Source organism: Schistocerca cancellata, chromosome 2 (assembly GCF_023864275.1).
Source record: "Schistocerca cancellata isolate TAMUIC-IGC-003103 chromosome 2, iqSchCanc2.1, whole genome shotgun sequence".
Taxonomy (NCBI): domain Eukaryota; kingdom Metazoa; phylum Arthropoda; class Insecta; order Orthoptera; family Acrididae; genus Schistocerca; species Schistocerca cancellata.
The window spans coordinates 1,023,932,658-1,023,937,702 of record NC_064627.1 but is presented as its reverse complement, the minus strand read 5'-3'; positions in this window follow the sequence as shown (position 1 = coordinate 1,023,937,702).

The following is a 5,045-nucleotide window of genomic DNA, read 5'->3' as shown; positions in this document are numbered from 1 at the left end:
AAGGATAGAAGATGAAGCAATGAATTAAGATTTTTGCCACAGCGTGACATGAACACACATCTCCTAGTTGCTAGGCCAATGTGCTAACGACTACACCTCTGTAGCAGTGTGGCTACCACAGCTGCACAGATTCGTTTAGTCCAGTGTCATCTGTAACACAAATTTCTAGTCACATCTTCAACTCATTTTCTTCTTCATAAATTGTTACTATTTCTACAGCTATCTGACAGTAGAATAGCACACCATCTTTTTCATGTATGGGTAAATCTGCCTATAACCCAGGCAAAGGTGGTCTATTGATCTGACGGAATTACATTTCCCAGGAGACATATGAGTCTCAACTTTATCTTTGATAAGGATAGAAGCTGAAGCAGTGAATTAAAATTTGTGCCATAGCCATCCTTATCAAAGGCAAAATTGAGACTCGTGTGTCTAAAGGAAACTAATTCCATCACATCAATAGATCATCTGCACCTGAGGTACAGGCAGGATTTGCCCGTTACATACAAAACTGCAGTGCTATTACAATGTCATGTGAACCTTAGCAACAGTAATGATTTAAGAAGGAGACAATGGCCTGAAGCTGTGAACTGGAATTTGTGTTAGGGAGGGTGCTGGGGTAAGGTAGCCTGTGTAGCTTGGGTTAAAATGCTGCAGTGGTGTAGTGGTTAGCATGTGTGCCCAGTAAGCAGGAAATATGGATTCAAGTCCTGGCTGTGGCACAGATTTTAAATCATTGCCTCAGCTTCTATCCTTTTTGAAGGTAAAGTTCAGACTCTTATGTCTCCAAGAAAATGTAGTTCCATGAGATTGAGATATTTGTGGGATTTAGTGTTTCACCAGCTTTTCTATGTTTTGGAGAATGTCAGAAAGAGTGATACTGACTGATGCCACTTTTTACGTTTTTTTTTTCTTTTTTCAACCTTTTAGAAAATTCTTCTTCACTAAATGATGAGCTCACTAAGTTTGCCAAGGGCCTTGCAATCCGTGGAGTAGTACTGATTGTGACAGAGGCTGACACCTGATCAACTCTTGATGACATTTTAGGTTTCAAGCTTGTATCACTTTTAACACTTCATTTTCATTTGTTGGTTCTACCCTCGTGCTACAGACAGGTTTTGAACATCCTGCTTTATCTTGATTTGTTAATTTCAAGCTTAATGAAGTTTTCACATTAATGAAATACTTGTTTGTATAACATGGTAAATTTTCTTTTTACCATTAGTATTTTTCTGCAGTTTTGAATATTATATCCAGTTCTTCACACCTCTTCCTTGTTTCAGTCTTAACAATCCTTCACAATAGCTTCTGGGTTGTTATCAGATTGTCTTCTTAATCTGTCATTAAACTGAAATTGTGCCTTAGCAATTAATTTTCAATAAATCCTCATGTTATTCTGTTGTCTCAAATTTGATTGTGAATGTTTTCATTTTAAAAATTAGACTTTTCAGATTTCAACAAGAATTTTTAATGTCTGATCTGATCCTGAAACTTGCCTTTTGTATTACTGTGGAATCTTATTCTTTACAAGTTCTTTGGTAAGGACATCTCAAAATACAGCTACCTTATGAACGTTCAAGAGAAGGAACATATGCACAACAGGCACTTGCTTGGGACAGCACTTCTGCCCAAGACTCATTGCTTAGGCTTTTTCCTACATTTCTGAGAAAAAGAGCAAAATGGTCCATTTATATAAAGAAGACAGCAAGAAATATCTAGTAAATTACAGAGAAATAACTATTACATACATCTGATCTAAAATAAGAAAAGAAATACAGAATACTGGATTTTATTGGGTGATACAATATTTTGAATGATGTACAGCATGGGTCTAGGAAGTGTAAATCTACAACAGTAATAACTGAATTTTTAGTATTTGTAATTAAGGCACTGCATTAAAGCTCCTGGAACATTTCTTGGACTTTCAAAAGCTTGTCATTGTGAAGAGTTATTAGAAGAGTTTCAGTGTTGTGGTACAGGGGGGGGGGGGGGGGGAGGAAGCAACTGAGGTCTTAAAACAGTATGCACAAATAAAGATGTGTCTATTTGAATTTTGAATTTTTTGGTGTGCCTCAAGGATCGATGCTTGGGCCACCACTTTTTATTTCATATGTAAATGATGTGCCCAAAACAGTAAGTGGAAATACTGTCATGTGTGTAGATGACACTTCATTTGTCTTCAGTAGTGTTTAAACAGACAATTTGCAAAAAGTGGCTCTAAATATTAAAACTGCAAACAATTACCTTAGTGGAATAATATTTTTGGAAATCCTAATAAATCCACATTTTTATGAATACATATAAACAAAACACGTAACTTGAACAAGATTACCATCAAGCTTGGAGACTCAGATCCAATAGAACAGAAAGTTACAAATTCCTAGACATAGTGGTAGGCAGGTACTTCTCATGGAATCTGAAATGAAATGATCCTTACAATGTTATTGGCTAAGAACTGCATCTATGACTGTTTGGTCACCTGGTACAAGTCTTTCTGTTTGATGCCACTTCAATAACTTGTATACTAATGAAGATGAGATGAAATGATGAGGACAACACACTCAGTCACTGAGTAAAGAAAATTTCTGTCTTGATCTGGAATACAACTTGAGACCCCACAATCTATAGGCAGCAATGTTAACTACCAGACCATAAGCTGCAGACTTCTCATGGGTGAATCATATAAACAACATCTGTCAAAATGAGTTCCAACATAATTCGGACAGGAAAAAATTTTGAAGCAGTGTGCGATTTGCAGGAGGTGAAGGGGGGGAATTCCCCCCCTCTGCATCAGACCATCCCCTCCTGAACACTGAAAGTTTTTAATAAGTCTTACTATTAATGCTATTAATATGTTTCAGTTTTCTATCATCAGAAAAAGTACAGATTTTCACAAATGTGCCTCTACTTTTTGAATTCCCCTCGTATACTTTTATGTAGATGATTTTGTAAATAAGCTTTACCTATAATGTACTTTTAATGATATAACAAGGGATGGCTTTTTTGATAGTGCATACGCATGAATAGTGAGTTTTGGCATTAACATCTATTTATAAATAGTTGTTTAACCATGCGTAACGCCATGGTCCAAGCTAGTAACATGTATAATTCTACTAACCCCATAAGACATCTCCCCCCCCCCCCCCCACTGGTAAAAGCACAAATCACACCCTGTGTTGAAGACACTAACCACATAAACGCTACTAATAATGTACTATGGTGTAGTTCAGACACAACTGCCATGTGGTATCTTGATCTAGGGAAATGATGGAACTTTGTGAATACGAAGATTACTGGAGGCACAAAACAAAGCTATAAGATTTATAACAAAATTATCTCTAACAAACTCCTGCAGAAATACATCTGGGGAACTAAACATATTGAATCATTATACACATACAAAACCAATATTTAACATAAAAATTAATTGTGCTGCATTGTTAAACAGAGATATCTATGATTATAACACAAGAAGTAAAATTATGATCACATTGAAGCAAGGGTGCCCATATTGTAGTTTGTAGTGGGGGGGGGGGGGCTGGACCTGGGGGTATGGAGTATTTTTAATATTTTAGAAGATGAATGGTGATTTTTAAATAGCTATAAAAATCTTCCAGTTTCAACCATGTTAAAAACCTGCATTTTACTGATTTTTAAATATTTTCTTGAAAGACAAACACCTGACTACACTGTATATTTTCCTTTCCCTGAGAACTAGAGGGAGCCCCAGCTCCCTCTTCCCTATTGTCCTCAGTATGGGTGCCTTTGTGGTTGAAGGAAATCACCTCAAGTTAACTGACAAGGAGCCTATAAATGCAGGATACGTTCTCTACATTTTGCCATCTTACAGAGCTCACTAAAAATGTGGATGTTTTCTAAAGTATATTAACGTGTCACTTGGTTAAACTTTGTCCATACAGTGTTAAAAGTATATCTTGAAGCTAAAAATTAAAGCCGAATGTTTGTATGTAATATTACAAATATGTGAATTTTTTTGGAAACTATCAATTACCTGTAATATACATTATATGTAAGTGCTCATATTCACTGCTTTAAGTATTTTTTTAAGATTAATAAACAAGCATTCTACTGATATTTTTTTAACTCCAGATAACATGCTAAAAAATCTGTACTTACATTAACCCAGTGGTGCTCAGAACTATTTACATTTTATTTTCATGCATAATTTATCTAATAGCTGAGTAATGTGTCCAAGAAATGTTTACAAATCAATCTGAAAGCTATCTGCATTAGCTGGATCTTGACATTTCACACATATGTACATGGCACAGTTCATTTCTCCTTTTTTATCAATTGATCTATTCTATTTTGACTCATGTCATTCAGTGATGTCTGAATTAGTGCGAAACATGATCCAGATTTCAGTTTTCCTGTGCCATGGACTGTCAGAATCAGCAGCATCACCTGTCTTCTGAATTGGAGATTTGAAATTTCATGTCTCAAGGGACAATGATTGCTCAGATCCACAGCATTCCTTAAGCTGCATGTCCACTGGTTGGTGCTAAAGAATAGTTACCTTAAAACAAAAGTCTAGCACCATAAGACACAGCAGCTAGACAACTCGCGACCACTTGTGAATGTTTCTCACTTTAAAATACTCAGGATAATTAATACAAGTGCAAAGAAGAATCATCAAACTTCTGACCCTGTATTGACAAGAGAGCTGGGCAGCACTACCCAGATCTGCCAGCTGAACATTGAGGGGTTTAATACTTCTAAGAGGTAGTTTCCTTCAAAATTTTTAATGGAAACTCAAGTCAACACAGCTATTCTTCCAGAATGAGAGCAACAGACATTCAGAGGCAGGATCCATGGGTCTGATCTACTGGGAGCTGTGTACCACCAACATTATGGACTCACAACCTATGTAAGGAGCAATATCAAAACTTCATCCCTAGCCACACTTTCAGCAGATCATTTCCAACAAGCAGTCACAAAAATTAGTGAAATAACTGTGCTAAACATATACAAGCCCCAGCAGACAGCAAGACCCAGAACATTACAGATACTCATCCCCACCCCAC